The following is a 22,273-nucleotide window of genomic DNA, read 5'->3' as shown; positions in this document are numbered from 1 at the left end:
ATTAAGTCAAAAGACAAAAACTTCTGGTTTGGTTAAGTAAATGATGTATGCATGTTATATAAAAGTTCTTCCTCAATCCAGAGTGATGGCAGCCAGTTCTTTACTTCCAGACAGAACACCAAACGAGTCTTTTCTGTGTGGGAAGTTTTCAGACCCAAGAGGAAAGACCTAAAGATACTCACTTGGATGTTGACATCAGGGATTCCCCTAAAAAAGACCCAGGCTAGCTGATCAAACAGGAAATCTTGCCACCATGAACAAGCCTCGCCCACTTACTCAGAGCTTCCCGGCAGCTCTTGAGGCCCCCACTTTTACATAGGAGCAGGCAGTCAAGCACAAAGAGATCTGAGAAAAGATGTGTTCACTTCCAGGTCCGGCGTCGATCCGGATGCCCGAGGCAGAAGGATGTTTGACCTCCGGATAAGCGAGGCACCGCTGTGCATTCATTCCCGGCTGCATCGGTGGCGACAGCAGCGGCTCGGGCGGCGACTCTCCGGCCAGCGGTGGCGGTAGGAGGCACCGGCAGTAGTGCGGGGACCCAGTCCGATCCGAGCTGCGTTACCTCCCTCACTCGTTCCTTTCCCCCTACCTCGCTCGCTCCCTCCCTGCGTGGCTCGCAGTGCTGCTCCGGCCGCCGGCGCGTGTGATGTGGTGCCGCCGCTGCTGCCCCCGCAGCCGCTGACTGACGGACCTGGGGGCGCCGCCCGCGCCCGGGACCGACCCGCTGCTGGCGACCGCGCCTCAGAGGGAAAAATTTATACACAAATGAATATGTGGCAATTAAACTGGAGCCTATGAAATCCAGAGCACCACAGCTACATTTGGAATACCGATTCTACAAGCAGTTAGGATCTGGAGATGGCATACCTCAAGTTTACTATTTTGGCCCTTGTGGTAAATACAATGCTATGGTGCTGGAACTGCTGGGACCCAGCTTGGAAGACTTGTTTGACTTGTGTGACAGGACGTTTTCTCTGAAAACAGTTCTCATGACAGCTATACAACTGATTTCTCGCATGGAATATGTTCATTCAAAGAACTTGATATACAGAGATGTAAAACCTGAGAACTTCTTAATAGGACGACCGGGAAACAAAACCCAGCAAGTCATTCATATTATAGATTTTGGTTTGGCAAAGGAATATATTGATCCAGAGACAAAGAAACACATCCCATACAGAGAACACAAGAGCCTTACAGGAACAGCTCGATACATGAGCATAAACACACATTTAGGAAAAGAACAAAGTAGAAGAGATGATTTAGAAGCTTTAGGTCATATGTTTATGTATTTTCTGAGAGGCAGTCTTCCTTGGCAAGGCTTAAAGGCTGACACATTAAAAGAGAGATATCAGAAAATTGGAGATACAAAACGAGCTACACCCATAGAAGTGTTATGTGAGAATTTTCCAGAAATGGCAACATATCTTCGTTATGTCAGAAGGCTAGATTTTTTTGAAAAGCCAGATTATGACTACCTGAGAAAGCTTTTTACAGACTTGTTTGATCGGAAAGGATATATGTTTGATTATGAATACGACTGGATTGGTAAACAGTTGCCTACTCCAGTGGGTGCGGTTCAGCAAAATCCTGCTCTGGCATCCAATAGGGAAGCCCATCAACACAGAGATAAAATGCAACAGTCCAAGAACCAGGTTGTAAGTTCTACAAATGGAGAGTTAAACACAGACGACCCTACTGCAGGACGTTCAAATGCGCCCATCACAGCCCCTACCGAAGTAGAAGTGATGGATGAAACCAACTGCCAGAAAGTGTTGAACATGTGGTGCTGCTGTTTTTTCAAACGAAGGAAAAGGAAAACCATCCAGCGCCACAAATGACCCTGGACACAGACAGACCGGGGAGCTACTCACGCGTCATCTGCTGTCTCGCAATTAAATCATCTCTGTAGTGACCACATGTATTTTCAAGGACTCACTCTTAGAAACAAAAATGTCATACTTTCATACTTCATTTTGTGGTTGTCTTACATTCATATTTTTTTCTAATTTAACTTTTATGGAAGCTTTAAAGTGTTGTCGAAACATGTGTGCTTTGCCCATCGATGAATGGAATGGACCAATGAGATGGTCTTGACGAATACAGTTCTATAGAACATGTTTTTAGAAGCTCTTCTATTGTAGAAGGCAGTACCTTAAATGTCAACCACTTTTATGCCTAATCTGTTTTTTATAACTTCTGCAAGAGCATAATCAAACAGCAGTTTCTTTCCCCAGTGGGCGGTGCCACAGACAACAGCATTGCCCCAATGTTTCAAAGAAGTTATTCTTTGAGAAGTTCCTATTTTGTGACGTCTCCATTGATTTCAGTATTGTGATGGTACTGTTACTCACGGGTCATACTAACATTCTCTCTGCGGAATCATGGTACAGTCACCGCCCAGAGGTCCTGAGGACAGAGCTCTGTGCTTTGGCAGACGGTGGTGGGCCAGTGGTGGCAGCAGCCTGGTAAACACGAGCTCTCCTGTTCTTGCACCACTATGTCAAGTACCGTGTTGCAGAAGCGGCAAACGCACTTATTTTTAAAAAATGCAAAATCTTTGTATAATGTAACTTTCTGCTTCCAGATAATAATGTATGTTAGACAGCAAGAAGTGAATACTTAAAGAAGTGATAAGTGTTGGAATTTCAAAGAAATACACTAAGAAGAAATAAATGTGAACCTTGTTGCAATGTGTAAGGTTGAAGCCTAAAGAGACCCCCCGCCCCCACCTACTGCTGAGTGATTGCATTCTCCCTTACGCAGGAACTTTGGATGTGCCATGCAATGGTGTCTGTTTATTAATTATTTTGCTCTTTGATTAAAAAAAGAAAAACCCCAGCAATAAAAAACTGGGTCACTCTCTCGCCTCTGTGCACATTAGTCTCTTGTATTCACCTCTGCTGTTTCTCTGGAATCTTCCCGCTCTCTAGCATAATTTCAATGATTGGAAAATACCTTGGAGAGGATGGGTCAGGTGCTTTGCCTCCACAGTCTTTTGAAGTGCCTGCACATGAACAAAGAAGTCATTCTTACAAAAAGGAAGCCCATTCCACTTTCCAGTATGCTTTGTTTTAAGCCATAAAGACGCAGGAGTACTTGAGTCACATTCTAGCCAGAATTTTCAAGAAGGGTTAAAACAAACAGACAGACAAAACTGGCTACAAATGTTAATTATGTTGAACAAATCTCATCCTTCCTTTTCATTTCTGGAGTTAGTCCTTGCTCCATGCAGTTTGTTCTTTGTGAGTGCGTGCCTCCGGGCATGCTTATTTATTTTTATTGTCTCAAGGTAACATTTAAAATGTGTGTTAAAGTAAATACACCCACATGTTTTAAACTTCATTATTACATTTACAGGGATTTAATTGTCTTTTGTAATTTATTTTTCTTATTAGCCAAAATGCTTAATGCATTCTCTTTGATGAATTGGGCACCCATATGAACACCACAAATCAGGACATTGTTTATCATTGTTGTTCCAAATCCTGTGAATGATCTTTTCCTTGATTTTAAAGACTTACATTCAGCTCAGAAAATGTTTGCTGTATAATTTGGTTAGTAGTTTTCATTCTGTTCATATACTGTCATGATGTCTTAAACTACAGGAATTACATACTGAGTTTTTATTTTTGTTTGCTTTGAGCAAGGTAGATGGATGTTTTGGCCATTATAATGTGAAACCACTTCTTTCTTTACAGTATTTGACCAAATCTGTGTGTCTATGATATTTGTAAATACATGCGGTATCTGTATTTCTTATCATAAGTCTATTTAGTTTTATTGTCAGTAGGGTTTTTTGGATTGTACAGTGTTTATATGATCTGAACTCCTTATACATAAGAAGGTGTGTATATTAATCCAATTATGGACTTAAAATATTTTAAAAAGTATAAATACCCTTATTTGCTGCAAAGACCAGTGTGTAGACATTTGCTTTTTAGCAATATTTTTAATTGCTCCATTTTAATGCCAAGGAATAAGTCTTTTGGCAACACGAACTGGTCAGTAATAGGTAATGCAGGTATGTTCAGGTTAAGCCAACAATGTTTTGCATTTTTATGCTTCTTTTCTGTCAACACTAATGAAGTCAACATTGCCTGAATGTCTGAATAATGAAACACATCCCTGTTTAAAAGTATGTAACTGAAAAAAGAAATAAAAAAATTAAAGTAGTTTTTAAAAAAAAAAAAAAAAAGAGATCTGAGAAAAATCTGAATAGAAAAAAAATGTATGGAAAATAGAAAGTGTGCAAGAAGAATAACAAAATCCTCAATGTCTTCAGAGAGGTCACGAATTCTTATTTCAATTCACTCATGACATCAGAATTGGAAACCATAAAAAAATTTTCAGGAAATAAAAAAGAGCCCTTAAGATAAAAATAGAAGAAGGGCTTACTAAACCCCAAGCACGATGCCTGAAAATAGACTGTTCCAGTCCATTTGTGTGCTATAACAAAATAGCTGAGACTGAGTCATTTATAAAGAACAGAAATTTAGGCCGGATGCAGTGGCTCATGCCTGTAATCCTGGCACTCTGGGAGGTCAAGGTGGAAGGATCACTTGAGCTCAGGAGTTAGAGACCGGCCTGAGCAAGAGCAAGAACAAGAAGCTATCGAAAAATTAGCCAGGTGTGGTGGTGCATACCCTCCCAGCTACTAGGAGGCTGAGGCAGGAAGATTGCTTAAGCCCAGGAGTTTGAGGTTGCTATGAGCTAGGCTGATGCCATGGCACTCTAGCCTGGGCAAGAGTGGTACTTTGTCTCAACAAAAAGAAAAAAAAAAAAAAAAAGAACAGAAATTTATTTTCTCACCATTCCAGAGACTGGGAAGTTTGAAATGAAGGCGCTGCCTGATTCAGTTGTCTGACAAAGGATGTTCTCACTTCCAACACAGCACCTTGAATGCTGGTCTCCCAGAGAGGAGGAGTGCCATATGCCTCATGGCAGAAGGGTGAAAAGGTGAAAAGGGATAAACTCCCTCTATCAGGGCCTTTGTAAGGGCACCTAATCCCATCCACAAGGGGAGGATCCCTCATCATGCCTATAGTCCTAGCACTCTGGGAGGCCAAGGAAGGAAGATTGTTTGAGATCAGTCTGAGCAAAGCAAGACCCGTCTCCACAAAACAGAAAAATTAGCTAGGTGTGGTGGGGCACTCCCGTAGTTCCAGCTACTCAGGAGGCTAAGGCAGGGGGATCACTTGAGCTCAGGAGTTTAAGGTTGCAGTGAGCTAGGCTGAGGCCATGGCATTCTAGCCAGGACACAGAAAGAGACTCCTTCACAAAACAAAACAAAACACTGAAGGATTTCAAAGTGGTGGTTGTCCTTGGGAAAGGAAACTGGGAGAAGGAGCTGGGGTCTGTGATTTATCTTATTCATTTACCCTTATAGAAATAGTTGATTTCTTAAATTATAAGATGGATAAAAATTTTTTTAAAATTTTAAGGCAATATTACTGAATTAAGTACCTTGTTTTACCTTTCTGGAGACACTGTGCAGATTAATGAGATGTTTAAAACACATTATGAGCTTTCAGAAAGATAAAACTCCTTATTTAGACCTCGTTATATAGGTCCTCAGCCCGTATTAGCATTTCCATTCATTTCCAATGTAATTATATTACCATTTCATTAGAATATGATTTTGCTTTTTCCAGAACTCTAATTAAGACTTTAAATAAGATGTATGCCACTGGGAGTCTCTATTCACCCTTGTTCAACACCCTTCCTATTTGATTATAATTCCACTCACTAATTCTTCTGGTTTTTTTCTTCCAAACAATTTTTAATTTTTATGACTTGAATACAATTTGGACCGGCCCAGCAAATCATTTATAAGGTTGAGGTGTAAGATCAATTGGCAAACTAAAGGAGACCACCTTAGGGTAGAAAACAATAACCAAGGTTACCTCAGTTGATCTGCTTATTACAGGAACTCGTGCTTTTTGTAAGTACTCACTGTGTGCTGGGTTCTAATTGCCTTACCTACTCCTGTGCTATACATTTTTTTTCCAATTCATTTTAAGTATTTTTAGGTGCCTACTTTATGCATGGAACATTGTGACAAGAACAGCCAACCTTCCTAGAGCTCTGACCCTGTGCTAGGATCTAATTGCTTCTTGTCCTTTCAGGACTACAACAACCCTCTGAAGAGAAATGTAAGTATTATCCCCAATTTGCAGATGAGGAAAATGAGGCATAGAAAGTGTTAAAAAGAATACAATTTAAAAGCTGTTGGAACCCAAAAAACTCTTTAAGCCTTGAGAAAGATGTGATTGTGATCTGAGTTGTGTAGCTATAACTTGTGCTTCCTGGATTACAGATGAGCTGTCTTCCTTGTTGTTCTTGTTCCGTAAATGACTAGGAGAAACCAGGGGCCATGTCTCCTCCCCTGTCCATCACTGGTCTCTGTTATAGATTAACTGCCTCTTTTATTGTCCAGGCAGTGCAAAAGATCCCATAACTGTTACATCTTCAGTACAGAATGTTAAATTTACCTCTGTGGAAAAGAAAAAGATTGCCTTGACTAATCAAATCACTGTCACTATGCATTAAGCCTTATATATTACAGGAAGTTGTTGAAATTCTGTTAAACTTCCCAAATCTTATCTACAGAAATGACCCCCAACTCCTACACTTCAGAACACTGAATTCCATTGTTTAAAACCTGTGTTTTCTAATCGGCTATCCTCAAACTTTGCTCTTGAATAAACACTCGTGAAACCAAATTCTGAGACTTTTGATTATTTTAGGTTGACGTTTTGGTGACCACAAGGGGACTCAAAGCAAGCCTCTAGTTATTCCTGCCACTTCACCAACAATCACGCCTCAGTACCAGCGTGAATGGCTTTTGTTTACCTAACCTTGCTGGAATCGGCAAGGGTCTCTGGTGAGACTGTCTTCGGTCTCGAATCTCCCTGACTTTGTTGAGACTCAGACTTTATTTAAGCAACCTCATTCCAGACTCTATGGAGCTGGAAATGAAGCTCTGCTTTGAGGTAGAAGTTTTGGGTTTTGTTCTCTATGGATTATGCTGTTGGCAGATTTGTGATTTTCATTTTTGTCTGAGGTAAATGGTTGTTTGTTTAACTACTCATTAGAGTCTGGTCAGCCCTTTCTCTCATTCAAATTTTGGTGAAGGAAGGATATAGGTTCTCTGAAAAAAGGAAGTAAACATTAGTAGATTAAGCAAAATTTACCATAAAGAAAAAACAGGCTGGGCGGCGCCTGTGGCTCAAAGGAGTAGGATGCTGGCCCCATATGCCACAGGTGTTGGGTTCAAACCCAGCCCTGGCCAAAGAAAAAACTGCAAAAGAAAAAAAACTGGCTGAACCCTGAAGCTTGACTCACTTGGCATATCTAAAGTCTCTTTTCAGTGACTAAAACCAATGAAAAGCTTTGTATGGGAGTGAAAATGAGTCCTGAAGACAATGGACACTCTTCCTCCTGGCTGAAGGATACCTTCCATGACTAAGGTCTTAGAGGATGGTCCCGGCTCATCCCCAAAGAAGAACATCCAGGCAATCTTGCTTAACCTTGTGAGCACATATAGCATGAAGAGCTGGTCTCGTGTCTTAAGCACCTAAGATTCCTGGATTTCAGTGAGACATGTAAGAAGGGAGGAGCAATTTGTGGAGACACCTTGAGGAGTCATCCCCATGAAGCAACCCCAGATGCATCTTTCTTTTCTTTTCTTTTCTTTTTTAAAGACAGAGTCTCATTTTGTCACCCTCAGTAGAGTGCTATGGCATCACAGCTCACAGCAACCTTCAGCTCTTGGGCTTAGGCTATTCTCTTGCCTCAGCCTCCTGGGTAGCTGAGACTACAGGCACCTGCCACAACGCCAGGCTATTATTTTTTGTTGTTGTTGCAGTTTTCTGGGGCCAGGTTTGAACCCAGCACCCTAGGTATATGGGGCCGGCAACCTACTCACTGAGCCACAGGAGCCGCCCCATAGTATCTTTCTTTTTCAGTCTTTGGTCACTTAAAAAGAGAACCCAATTACAGGCAATCATTCATCTAAAACTGAGTCTGTCTTTTTAAAGAGAGATATTCCTTTAGTAACTCCTGTTGGATCCATGTATAATACTTAGGATGTCATCTCTTATCAATATCTAAAAAAATGATCTTACTTAATATACAAATGCCCAAAACTATAATGGTCAAGATGGGGTACCTTTGAAACACCTAACTCAGTTCATTTGTATACACAAGTCAAAAAGCTCTGAGATTAAACAAAATAATTGGGAGTTCCTTTCAATCTACTTAGCAGCTTCCAAAAGAGGCTCTGACAAAGTTCTTTCTCTGCAGGAAAAAAATTAAAAGCACTCTGAAACCATTTCTGAATGAAAGAAGACTGCTGAAATTTCTTCTCCTGCCCTTTCTTCCCATCTCTGTATCCCTTCTTTTCTGAACTGCCTTGCCCAGACTTGCCTTCCTTCCCTCCTCAGCCTCCCACTCCTGCTGTTGAGCTCCATTTTGTGAACAGCTGGTATCTTGTAGGGAGAACTTCCCTTAGCTTATCCACTCTGGGCAAAGGTAGAACTTAAAGGCATGATAAGGAATTTTCTGATCCCCCACCAGGACCCTATTGGTTTTGCCAGGGAATTTGAACTAAATGTTTGAGCTTATGACCCTTGTTTTTTTTTTTTTTCTTTGCATCAGCTAGTTCACATATTAGTATCAGAAAGTAAAGCTATAGAGTGGATAGCTAATGCAAATTGGAGGAACCCCTGGGAGAATTTTCATAAATTGTTAGAAGATCATAGCTGTGCCCATGAGGTTACAAAGGCTTTGCTCAAAACCATCCCTTTAGTATTCCAAATAGTGGTAAATTGAAATAAACTATAACAACGTCAACAAAACTTAAGTGAGTCAGTAATAACATACTTGGAGAGATTTGAAAAAAATCTTTAAATGATATCCAGCATTATCTGAAGGGAGTTATGCTAATCATCAAAGTAATACTTGATTCCATTTTCATGGAATGGATTAGCTGAAGAATTAACATTGATAGCAAGAAGACAATGCCATATTGGGCTACCTTTCAAATTCATGGTTTGGTTAGTCTTGTGTATTGCTTATCTCATACGACAACTACAGAGGAGAGGGAAAGAGAAGCCAAACAAAAGAAAAAAGAAAAAGAAAAAGGTTAATAAGATTATGAATTTGCAGGCCGGGCATGGTGGCTCATGCCTGTAGTCCTAGCATTCTGGGAGGCCGAGGTGGGTAGATTGGCTGAGCTCAGAAGTTTGAGATGAGCCTGAGCCAGAGCAAGACCCCATCTCTAAAAATAGCTAGGCTTCACTTGGCGCCCGTAGCTCAGTGAGTAGAGCACCAGCCACATACACACAGCTGATGGGGGTTCGAGCCGAGCCCGGGCTCACTAAACAACAATAACAACTGCAACCAAAAAAAAAAAAAAAAATAGCTGGGTGTTGTGGTGGGCACCTGTAGTCCCAGCTACTCAGGAGGCTGAGGCAAGAGAATCACTTAAGCCCAAGAGTTTGAGGTTACTGTGAACTGTGATGCTAGAGCGCTCTACCTAGAGCAACATAGTGAGACTCTGTCTCAAAAATAAATAAATAAAAATAAAATAAAATAAAAATAGCTGGGCACCTGTGGTCCCAAATACTGGGGAAGTGAAGGCAAGAGGATCACTTGAGCCCAAGAGTTTGAGTTGCTGCAAGGTATGACATCATGGCACTCTACCAAAGGCAACAACATAAGACTCTGTCTAAAAAAAAAAAGATTATGAATTTGCAACTAAAATAACTGAACCAGTCTAGACCTTTAAACACCCTAGTAAACCTCAGAATGGACCTAACCCTCTGTTTTGTAATTACCACAAAATATCTGATCACTTTAAGAAAGACTAGCAGAAACTAAAGCAGAGGAAAGAAGAGGCAAAGAAAGAAAAGAAAGAATAAGGGCACTCTGAGGACTTAAAGGGACCTTTCCTGCCCTCCTCAGTAGCATTCAAGGGGAGATGGAAATTCTTTTAAATGGACGACAAGCACAAGCTCCTTCTGAGACTGGAGCTACACTATCTATAATAAATCCCATCTTATGACAAGGTCCCATTCCTCAGAGTAAACAAACAATTCAAACGGTGAGTGTCACTACGCTCCTATATCAGCACTAAATCTTTTCAGCCAGCTCCTTTACAAGGTACTCTTAATTCCCTCTATCCCCCATCCATTTGATAAAGAAAGACTTTATGTAACTATTCTAAGACTTCTTAGAAGTGGGAGCACTTCTAAATTCATAGCACAGTCACTACTATTCTCTATCAGCAGATTAGCTTCTTACGGAGACCACCTTTCTGTCCCTCACATTATAATCTCTGGGTGCAATAACCCAAACTCCGCCACTCTCCCGACTCTGTCATCAGATGAGACACCGCACAATTGCATACATCTTAACCGACCAACTTGAGTCTCCCAGAACAGACGGCAAGAGACTCCTCTTACTGAGACTGATGCTGTTTTGTTTACAGATGGATCTTACTTAAAGGATGAAAGCATGGCATGGACCAAACAACTTGCCTATACTTTGTGTTGAATTCATTGTTTTTAACCTACGTACATGGTCTAACTCTCCGAAGCCCTCATAAAATGGTTACATTCTCTGACTATAGCTCATAAGATGTGCAATTGCTGCTGCATCTGCTCCAAATAAAACCCAGAGAAACTTGTACAAAATTCTCAAGGTCATTTTCTCTGCACCTGAAGGCTCCTTTGAATTATGGTGATTAGACTTTATTCAGCTGCCACCATCACAAGGGAGAAAGTATGTTCTGCTGATAATTTGCATGTTTTCTCATAGCGGAGAAGCATTTCCACGCAGAAGAGCATTGATGTTAGCAGTAAGTAAAATTCTCTTAGGAGAGATTATCCTGACCTGGGAAGTTCCTTTAAAACTCCATAGTTTACCAACCAGGTAATTCAATCAGTATGTAAAATTTGGCCCCATTCTCCAACACTTTAATTGTCACTGTGCATATTATCCTCAATTACCTGAATTAGGGGAATGTACAAATGGAATAATTAAGACTCAATCTAAGTTTTTAAGATTCCAAGAATGAAGGCTCTTCTGCTTGTTTTGCTTAAGCTAATGTCAGCCTTTTTCAGAAGACATCAGTTGTCCTCATTTGAAATAATAACTGGCAGCTGTATGAATCTGTCCCCAGGAAAGTGTAACTCCTTAACTGTAAGGGGAGATGTATTCTTTTAATGTTCTAACCCTATGAGATAGTTAACTAAGGATTATAATCTAGTGAAAGACTCTTTTGGGCTCGGCGCCTATAGCTCAACCGGCTAAGGCGCCAGCCACGTACACCTAAGGTGGTGGGTTCGAATCCCCAGCCCGGACCCGCCAAACAACGATGGCTGCAACCAAAAAGTAGCTGGGCGTTGTGGCGGGCGCCTGTGGTCCCAGCTACTTGGGAGGTGGAGGCAAGAGACTCGCTTGAGCCCAGGAGTTGGAGGTTGCTGTGAGCTGTAATGCCACGGCACTCTGCCCAGGGGGACAGCTTGAGGCTCTGTCTCAAAAAAAAAAAAAAAAAAAAAAAAAAAGACTCTTTTGTTAGTGGGCTCTCAGGAAATGAAGGATCAACACTCGCAATCTTAAACCAAGATATTTTATCTCCCAGAAACAACATCTTTTGAAAGACTCTCACCAACCAAAGTGGAAGGGCCCTTATCAAGTGTTTCTCACTATCCTTGTGCTATTAAAGTAGGAAGCATAGTCCTCTGGATCCATGTTTCTCATCTAAAGAAAGCTCTGTGTCCTAAGTGGAGTCTTGTCTCAGAAGGTGACTTTCAACTCAAAATAAGTCAACTTCAGGCCAAGAAGATGACAACATCTGATGCAGACAATTAAAACCCAACACTCCAGACCAGGCCTATACCTAAATAAACATGTAATGTTAACAACTGTTAACAGACAGGGAAGATTTTCCTTTACAAGCTCCCACTAACATTCTTTTTGTCTGTACTTCTCATGTCTTGGTCCTACTATCACCAGCTGTTGCCCATGAAGCAAACATTTTGCCGTGGATTCTGAACTAGGCTGAAAGATTACAAAAAGATATAAATGTGCAGTCTCATGCCCTTGTGTTAGGTCCTGTCCTCCATGGTGGGCCTCTCGTCTCCAAGGACAAGATTGCATACAGTATTATAAATATACCCATTTTTCTAAAAAAAAATTCATCAGTATTTGACACTAATATGACTAAGGATAGTGCACATCACTGGTCTGTAATAATGATAATAATTTACAGTGAAAAGGACATGGAAAGAGTTTCTTGGTAAAAGAAATGAGTTCATTGCCTTTGATGTTGGCACTGCCCCAACTGAGGGTGAAACTCTGACACTGCACCAATTGAGAGATAAGACAACTTAAATTCAGGAAGGTATAACACAAATTTGGGATTTTTTTATTTCTGGCTCAATAAGCTTACCTCTTTATGTTTGCAACAAGAAAATACACCAAGGATATCTAACCCAGTGACACTAGAGATACAGGAAGGACACCCAAGAACACTGAATCCACACCATTATATTACAAAGTACTAATTGGCGTGCCAATTGGTATGAGTGGGCACAATGGCCAGGACTTGTGGGTTAGGTCCGAATGGAATGTCTTGGCCATGTGGCACTAACCTATGGCCTTGTTTACCCCCAGGATGGTTAGGACAATGTTCTTTGGGTTGTGCTTGGGCACAAGGTTGAGTAGTCCATACCCTGTCAAAACCTGTAAATTTTCCTCATTCACAGGACTCCTGATTGAGTCCATTCTGTCTTCCATTAGTAGGATCATTTAGCTTTCATCTTCATACCACAGCTAGGTATTAAGGATGTCACTTGCCATGTAGAGGCCATAGCCTAAATGGTAGCCACATGGGTATTTTCATATTAAACAATGAAGTTACTCTTATGAGAAAGGCAGTATTATAGAACTGAATGGTTTTAGACATATTCACTGCAGCAAAAGGGAGAAATTCCACCATCATAAAATTTGAGATGAATCTGGGACTCATCTATATCCCAGAAGAATCAGATAATATCATGTAAAAATCACTGATATGAAAACTCAAATAACTAACCTTTCAGATCCAACATTCTCTTTAAATGACTGGCTAAATAGCTGGTTTGAATCTTGGGCAACTTGGTGGTGAAGTTGTTCTTTTTTATATAACAATTATAGTCATTGCTTGGTGATTACAGCACCGGCCACATACACCGAAAGTGGCAGGTTTGAGCCCAGCCTGGGCCTGCTAAACAACAATGACAACTGCAACTGAAAAATAGCTGGGCATTGCACAGGGCACCTGTAGTCCCAGCTACTTAGGAGGCTGAGGCAAGAGAATCACTTAAGCCAAGAGTTTGAGGTTGCTGTGAGCTGTAACTCCATGGCACTCTACCAAGGGCAACATGGTGAGACTGTCTCACAAAAAAGAAAAGAATTATAGTCAATTGTGTTTTGTGCTGTTTTTGTTTCTCCTGCTGCAGCATGTGTTTGCAATGAAGTCAAACTATGCCTGAAAAGACCTAAATAATGGCTGCTCAAAGAATTGCATGAATTGAAAATATAGTCATTTAGCCTGACTCAAGTCACAAAATCACTTCCTTCGTGTTGCTTTAAGTTTGGCCTCTACTCCATCAGCTTTATAGCTTCTCTAATCCCCCTTCATTATAGGACATGACATTCTAGGAATGAGCCTTTCTAGCGATGTGGGATTAAGCTCCAGAGAGTAAAAGTGGTCCAAATTATTGAGCTCATCTATAATGCTTTCTTTGAAAGATATGGATGGAAAGGGGGAAATGTGAAAATAAATTAAAATTGAAAACCTGTTGGAACTCCAAAAACCCCTTAGGCCTTAAGAGAGACATGACTGTGATCTGTCATGTAATGTGTAGTTGTGACTTCTGCTTCTTAGATTACAATTTAACTCTCTTCCTCATTGTTCTTGACCAGAGACCAGACCTTCTCTTCTAATCACTGGTCTTGGTTATAGACTAACTTCCTCCTTTATTGTCCTGTAGCTAATGCAGACCAAGATGATGCAAAAGACCCCATGACTATCACATCTTCAGTTTGGAATGTTAAATATACCTTTCCAGAAAAGAAAAATATTACTTCAACTAATCAGATAACTAAAACTATTCACTAGGTTTTATAGAGAAAGATGTTGAGATTCTGTTAAGCTTCTACCTTATCTTTATAACTGACCTCCAACTTCTACACTTTGGAATACTGACTTCTATTCTTTGGGATCTGTGCTTCCTGAGTGATCATCCCCAAAGTTAACATTTGAATAACCTCTTCTTCAAACTATATCCTGACCCTTTTGATTATTTTAGGTTGATAAGAGATTAAGTATGTTTCTTGAATTCCTTAGAGAGTGGCTGAGCTGGGAATCAAATCCTCAGGTCATACTCTGAATCAGCACTCTGTGTCAGCTCCCACTAGATAGTGAAATTAACATGGAGGAAACCAAAAAACTAAGCAAGCAAGAAAAAGGAATTAAATTTATTTAGCAGCCTGGGCACAGTGGCTCACGCCTGTAATCCTAGTGCTCTAGGAGGCCAAGGCGGGTAGATTGCTTGAGTTCATGAGTCTGAGACCAGCCTGAGCAAGACCCCATCTCTAAAAATAGCCAGGCATTATGGCAGGCACCGGTAGTCCTAGCTACTTGGGGAGGCTAAGGCAAGAGAATTGCATAAGCCCAAGAATTTGATGTTGCTGTGAACTATGACACCACAGCACTCTACCATGGGTGACAAAGTAAAAAAAAAAAAAAATTATTTAGGGCAGTGCCTGTGGCTCAATGGGTAGGGCACCAGCCCCATATACTGAGGGTGGCGGGTTCAAACCCAGACCTGGCCAAACTGCAACAAAGAAATAGCTGGGCATTATGGCAGATGCCTGTGGTCCCAGCTACTTGGGAAGCTGAGACAAGAGAATTGCCTAAGCTCAGGAGTTGGAGGTTGCTGTGAGCTGTGTGACGCCATGGTACTTTACCAAGGACAATAAAGTGAGACTGTCACTACAAAAAAAAAATATATATATATATGTATGTGTATATATATATATATATATATTCAGAACTTTACTATGGTCCAGAAAGTTCTATAACTGTATTTAATTATCATGACAATGTAATGAATGACCATTATGTCATCATAGTTTTTTTTTTGAGACTCTCACTTTGTCCCTCTGGGTTGAGTCCCATGGTGTCATAGCTCACAGCAATCTCAAATTCTTGGGTTCAAGAGATCCTCCTGCTTCAGCCTCCTGAGTAGGTGAGACTATAGGCACCTGCCACAACAACTGGCTAGTTTTTTAATTTTTAGTAGAGAGAATCTTGCTGTTGTTCATGGACTTCATCATACTTTGAGAAAGATTAGAAAACTTGCCTAAGGTCATGGACATAAGATTTAGCCCTCAAGAAACTTATTTCTACTGAGAGTAAACAAAGAAGGAACTGGCAAAACTACAAGATGACGTAGCTGTAGTAGAAATAAAAGTGTAGCAAAATCTTCAAGGAAAAAGTGTGAAGCTTTTGTGAAGAAAAGGAGGTCGTGACCTAAGCCTTGATGCATAGAATTTTTATAACTAGGAGTGAACTGTGTTATTCCTGGTTCTTACTCTTTTCTAAACTTGCCATTTTCCTCTTTTTGTAAATCATTTATTGTTTTACAAGATACAAGCTTTAGGGTTGACAAAAAGTCATTTCCTGATTCACCTCTTTTTATAGGAATTTCAAAGCAGGGATAAATGCCTAAACTTGGAAAACCGTAAGATATGTGAGGGAAAGAGCAAAATACAGAAAATGAAGAGGAAGGAGTTTGTTTTCTAAGGTTAGTATAAGGGAGGGATGCGTATATATGGGGAAATGAAGAAATGAAAGAAAAGTTTAGGAAAGAAAAGTGAAATTAAAGAAATAAAAGTAAAATTCCAAGAGAAGTTTATTTTGAAATATGACTTGGGTTCAAAACTTTCATGGCCCATTGACCTGAATGCTCTTAGAGAAGCTACCATAAATAAGATACTAAACTAGTTGGATTTTTTTAAAGGGAATTTTAGAGGTATGGAAGAGAAGAAAGGTTTTCTGAGCCAAGACTTTTGCCAGCCTCTTCAGATCAGTAACACGTTGTCTCAATCTGGGGAAGTATTGCTACTGCTTAGCATTTGGGATGAAGCCAACTGCAATGTTCAGCAAATATGGGTTCTATCTACTTGAAAATAATTGCCTTTACATCTTGTGACATCTTCCATGGACTCTGCAATGAAAATAAATTATAATCCCTTTGGGTGGGAGAAACAAAATTAGAAAGAAAAATGATTAGAAACAGAAGGCAGCTTGACGCTTGTGATGCCAGATTTGTTCAACATGTGATTCAAAAGCTGTGGATAAGTTTTTCTGGCCATTCTCCCAATTAACAACCTTTAGCTTACTCAAAAGCCAAAATCTATGACTCAAAAGAGCGTGCTAGAAAGAAATTTTCGACAGATAAAATTAGCTATTCCTGGCAACATCAAATAACATATACATATACTCATGTACCTTGGGGGGAGGGAATAAAGCTTAAAATATACCAAGATCTAACTTAAACTGCTCCCCAGTGCTCTAAAACTCAATCATAATAGCGAACATTTATCAAGTGCTTACTATCTGTCAGGCATTACATTTAATTCTTACAGCAACATTATGAGATAGGCACTATTCTCACATAATCTCACTTTAAAGATGATGAAATTGAATAGTCAAGGGCAAGCTGAATAGTTCAAGGTCATGTAGGTAAAAAATGACAGAGCTGGAACTGAAACTGAAACGATAGATTCCATTACACTATTTAAAATGTCCTTACCCTAAAGGAGTTTATGGTCTATTATTGTGTTCAGAAAAGAATACTTCAGTGTGTTAAATGCACACATCATAAGAGTGCTAAGGACATGTGTAGTAAAGTCATCTAACTTGCCTTTGGCTATCAGGGAAGTTGCCATCACAGGGACAGCTAAACTAAGACAGAAGCCAGGGTTGGAGAAAAAGGGAGAGAGTTTTAGGTGGAGGAAGAAGCAAATCATCAGATCCAGAAACAAAAGAGAGCTCAGTACCCTGGGTGCATAGAAAGGACTAAGGGCAATGGAGAGCCATTTTGAAAAGTTGATGAGCTTGACTAGATGTGCATTTCTTAAACATTGGAGGGCTGCTTTAGAGATAATTTGTGAGTAGAAGAAAGGAGAATCAAAGAAACCCATTGGGCTATTGCCTGTAGTAATCCTGTTGTGACCCCAGGCTGTAGTGGTGGAGATGGATGGAGAAAAGCAGAAGAAATGGAGAATTAGTCAAAAAGTGGGCTTGATAGTAGATAACATTAAATAGAACAGATATGAGGCATCAATATGGCTCCTAAGTTTCTGGCTTGGCCAACATGATGGATGGGATACCATTTACTAGGATGGGAAACCCAGGAAGAGGAGCAGGTTCAAGAATAGGAAGAAGTAGCAGCGCCTGTGGCTCAAAGGAGTAGGGCGCCGGCCCCATATGCTGGAGGTGGTGGGTTCAAACCCAGCCCTGGCCAAAAACTGCAAAAAAAAAAAAAAAAATAGGAAGAAGGCCAGGTGCGATGGCTCATATCTGTAATTCCAGCACTTTGGGTGGCCAAGGTGGAACAGTGGCTTGAAGCAAGGACTTCAAGACCAGCTTGGGCAAAAAATGAGACCCCATCTCCACAAAAACAATTTACAAATTAGCCAGGTGTGGTGGCACACCTATAGTTCCAGCTACTCAAGAGGCTGAGGCAGGAGGATTACTGAGCCCATGAGTGTGAGGGTGCAGTGAGCTGTGATGATGCCATTGCACTCTAGCCTGGGCAACAGAGCCAGACCCTGCCTAGAAGAAAAAAAAAAGAATAGAAAGGGTATATGTGCTCCCACACTCTGTTCTATTTTCTGTCTCTGTCTCTCTCTCTCCACGATGTGATGACACAACAAGAAGGTAGCCATCTGCAAGCCAGGGTGAAGGTCCTCACCAGATCCCCACCACGCTGGCAACCTGATCTGGGACTTCCAGCCTTCAGAGGGTGAGAAATAAATTTCTATTTTTTAAACCAAAAAATAATTCAAACAAATTAATAGGAAGAAGAAAAAAGCAATGACTAGGGGAGGGAGAAAGATGGCCAACTGGAGATGTTCCAGATCCCAGTTCATCCCTCAAAGAAGAAAAACCTTCTGGTAAGAAAGCATAGCCCAGGGGAAATACTGAGTGTAAAATATCAGATATCTGGGATGATCTCTAGATTATCCCCCAAAGAAGAAAATCCCTCTGGTAAGAAAGCATAGCCCAGGGGAAATACTGAGGGTAAGATATCAGAACTTACCCTTGTTAAAGATCCCATGGGAAGAAGTTTCAGAGCAGAACAAGGAGCAAGATTTTGACAGAGACGGACCCCTAGGGGAACTGAAGTCCAAAGGAAAGGGTGGGCAGGACTGTTTACTTTTTCTCCCCTCACATCTGCCACAGAGCCCTTCTACTCTGACAAACCCAGGCGCCGGCCAGTCTGCGTGGGGCTGCTTCTCTCCACCCCAGACCCAAGCCAAGACAGTGGACACCATATTGCTTGCACACACACACACACACACTGGGTGCTTCTCTTCTGCCAGGGAAGTCACTGCCCCTTAGTCTCCTTGTCACTGGATCCCACATGAACATTCCCCAGCACCCTCATGGACAACCACAAAGGGCCAGGGAGCCCCAGGAAGCAGCAGTGTTCGGTGGGGCAGTCTGCCTCACTGGAAGTAGGAAGCACCGCAAACACTTACCAGGATGGAGGAAGACAGAACGCACACTCTCCTGCACCTGAGAACCCCTGGCTCCTGATTCAAAGTTGTCTATGCCTCTCCCAGCGGCGATGCAGGTGGCACAGAGGAGCCTATACGGTAGCAGAAGCAGTATCAGAGCCCAGGACGGGATGTGGAGACAGGGACCTCCCTCCTCCCATCACCCAGTGCCACAGACATGGCCACCTCTACTCCCAAGTAGGAGCTTGTGGCTGTGGGAAGGCCAGTTCTAGGCCTGTGGTGGGAGTGCACCTCTAATAGTACTCGACTCAACTTGCCCAGAGTCTGTGGCTCATTTCCCTCCCTTCAGGGACAGGCAGCATTTTTGCAGCTGTCCTGATGAGAGAATCTCAGCTCCTGGGTCTCTACATGGCCAGATGCAGAGCCAATACTCCCTGGAACCCACTTGGGCCTCAGCAGCTTTGAGGGGAGCAGTAGGTCCTGGGGGAACAGTGGGTCTCCCACAGCTTAAGCATTCAGTGTGGGCTGCTTCCAGCTGAGAGGAGGGTGCAACATGCCAGAGCAGCCCTTAGGACAAAGGAGACCAGGGTACCCGCATATTTGGAGCCTATTCCTCCTCCTCCCTCCCCCACCTACCACTGCTGAGGCAGCCACAGCTGTTTCCGTTGGGAATGGAGAGGATTTTAGAGAGGATGATTAAGCTAGGACACTTAGGAGCAGCTGCTCTGCCTCTGATACAGAGCCCCAGTGTGTATCTCACTCAGGCTTCCACAAAGCTTGGGCTCACACTTTGCCCTCTAAAAAGCCCCAGCAAACATTTTTATGCCCCAAAGACAAATACTACCACCTCCACTGAGGGATAGTGGGGATAGTGGTCCTGTCCCTGAGCTGCTAGTCTCTCTGGGGAGGAGCCTACCTACTCTGGAGGCAAGACCCTGGCACAAACACCACTCCCTAACCAGAACACTTCAGGGGCAGCCCTCAACCATTCTGGGAGGCCAGCATTTATCCAGAAGCTTGAGTTTTCTCCCCCACCTCTGCTGCAGCTAGGCGAGGTGCTTTTGTGTGCCCCAAGGACAAAAAATACTACCTCTTTTTCTTTTGAGACTGAATCTTACTATGTCACCCTTGGTAGAGTGCTGTGGCATTACAGCTCACAGCAACCTCAAATTCTTGGGCTTAAGTGATTCTCTTGCCTCAGCCTCCCACGTAGCTGCGACTACAGGCACTCGCCACAATGCCCGGCTATTTTTTGTTGCAGTTGTCATTGTTGTTTAGCAGGCCTGGGCCAGGTTCGAACCTTCCAGCCTCAGCGTATGTGGCTGGTGCCATAACCACTGTGCTATAGGCACCAAGCTACTACTACCTCTTCTGAGAAAGAGCAAGGCTAGAAGTCCTTTCCCTAAATCTGCCTGTCTCTTCTAGAAGGAGCCTATCATCCCTGGAGGCAAATCCCTGGCATAACTATTCCTCCCCTGCCAGAGTATTTCAGTCACAGCCCACATCCAGTCTGGAGTATCAAGCTGCCTCCACCACCTCTGCTATACCTGGACCAGGGTGGGAGCTGGCATCTGAGAACTTCTGTGCCCCCAAAGGACAGAAACCACTATCACCGCTGAGAGAGGTAGGCGTGAACAGCTTGTGTGATCCCATAGCTGCCTGCCTGTGCTAATTTTGTCGAGATGGCCAGCCTCCCCTGTCCATGCTTGCAGTACATCTGCCCTTCTTCTGACTGAGCATTCTTCTGGACCAGGAGATCACTTCATTCCACGCTACTACAGCCAGCACCTGAACTCAGGGAGGCTTGAGGGCTAGTTAGCCAGCTTGCTGGTCTCAGTCTGGTTCTCCCAGCAGTCAAGGATGACATCTAGTACCCAGGGACTCGGGATTATCTAATTTTGTGTACCACTGCTTGCACCTAAATGCTCTTCCAGGGATCTGAGATCCACTTGGCCCAAATTGTCAGTAACACAATGGGTACCTACCTGCATGAGCCAAAGGGGAATATACCTCTTTCTCTCTATGCTGAGCAGCAGAGGATAACAGATGAATTCCAAAGCTATCTGTTTTGAACTGAGATAAGAGGTTCCAGATGAGAAGGAATCAGCATAAAAACTCTGGCAACATGATAAAAAACAAGTTCTTTCAATACCACCCTGCCCCCCACCACAAGGATTACACTATCTCTCTAGAATGGACTCTATCCAAAAGGAAATTTCTGAAATGTCAGATATGGAATTCAAAATATGAATCACAAGTAAGCTTCATGGGATTATGAAATGTTGAAAACCATTACAAAGAAAACAAAAAATAATTCAGGACATGAATGAAAAATTCACTGAAGAGAAAGATATATTTAAAAAAAAATTTGCAAAATGAAAGAATCATTTAGGGAATTTCTAAAGACAATGGAAAGTTTTAATAACAGACTAAACCAAGCAGAAGAAAGAATTTCAGAGCTTGAAGACAAAGCTTTTGAATTAACAGTTATTAAATAAAAAAAGAATAAAGAGAAATGAAGAAAGTCTCTGAGAAATATGGGATTATGTAAAATGCCCAAATATAAGGTATTTATTATCATAGGTATCCCTATGATATCCTTATTCCCAGACAGAAAGTAAGAAAATGCAAAAGCATGTAAAATCTATTTGAGAGAATAATGGAAGAAAACTTTCTTGGTCTTGCTAGAGATTTAGCCATCCAAATATAAGTAGGTCATCAAGGTCCTAGAAGATTCACTGCACATAGCACATCACCAAAGCACATAGTTATCAGACTGGCCAAAGTAAAAGAAAGAGAGAAAAATCCTATAAGATGCAAGATGAAAGCATCAGAGCTAGCAGAAGACAAGAAATAACAAAGACCAGAGTGAAAGTAAACATAACAAAAAAGTGAAACAAACAAAAAAGTACAAAGGATTGATAAATAAAATTGATAGACCACTAGCTAAATTAACCAAGAAAAGAAGAGAGAAGACTCAAACAAACTAAATCAGAAATTGTTGCAACCCCTAGTGCCCCTGTGGCCCTGGTCTCGATCACCGCAGGAAGGAACCAGGCATAAGGCAGATTAGAAGTACAAGCTTGTAGGAGGCGGGTTAACCTTGATTGCAGGATAGTCCTGAGCAACCTCCGCACTAGCCTTTTATTAAGACAGTTCAAGACAGGTGAGGGGAGTATTAGACAATGACTATGTGCCTAAGGATCGCCATGGGCTCGGGCTTTCTCTGCAAGGAGCATCTGCAGACAAATTGCCTGAGGGTCCACCCCCCAGCTGCAAATCATCTTGCTCAGAGGTCATCTGGCTCTTGGCGTCCTCTATAAGAAATGAAAAAGGAGATGTAACAACCACAGAAACGAATAGATTGTCCAAGACTATTATAAACCTCTATGCATATAACTAGAGAATTGGGAGTAAATGGATATATTTTTAGAAATATACAACCTCCCAAGCTTGAATCAAAAAG

General features: G+C 41.8%; 1 pseudogene across 1 annotated transcript; it reads left to right on the top strand.

Moving 5' to 3' along the window:
- Positions 1-361: 361 nt before the first annotated feature.
- Positions 362-3,916, top strand: LOC100945522 (annotated as a pseudogene). Its single transcript, XR_001161769.2, has one exon. The product of XR_001161769.2 is annotated as a casein kinase I pseudogene (transcript).
- The last annotated feature ends 18,357 nt before the right edge of the window (positions 3,917-22,273 follow it).

Source organism: Otolemur garnettii, unplaced genomic scaffold (genome assembly GCF_000181295.1).
Source record: "Otolemur garnettii isolate 467f Iridium unplaced genomic scaffold, OtoGar3 scaffold00005, whole genome shotgun sequence".
Classification (NCBI taxonomy): Eukaryota; Metazoa; Chordata; class Mammalia; order Primates; family Galagidae; genus Otolemur; species Otolemur garnettii.
This window is presented reverse-complemented; position numbering and strand designations above follow the sequence as displayed.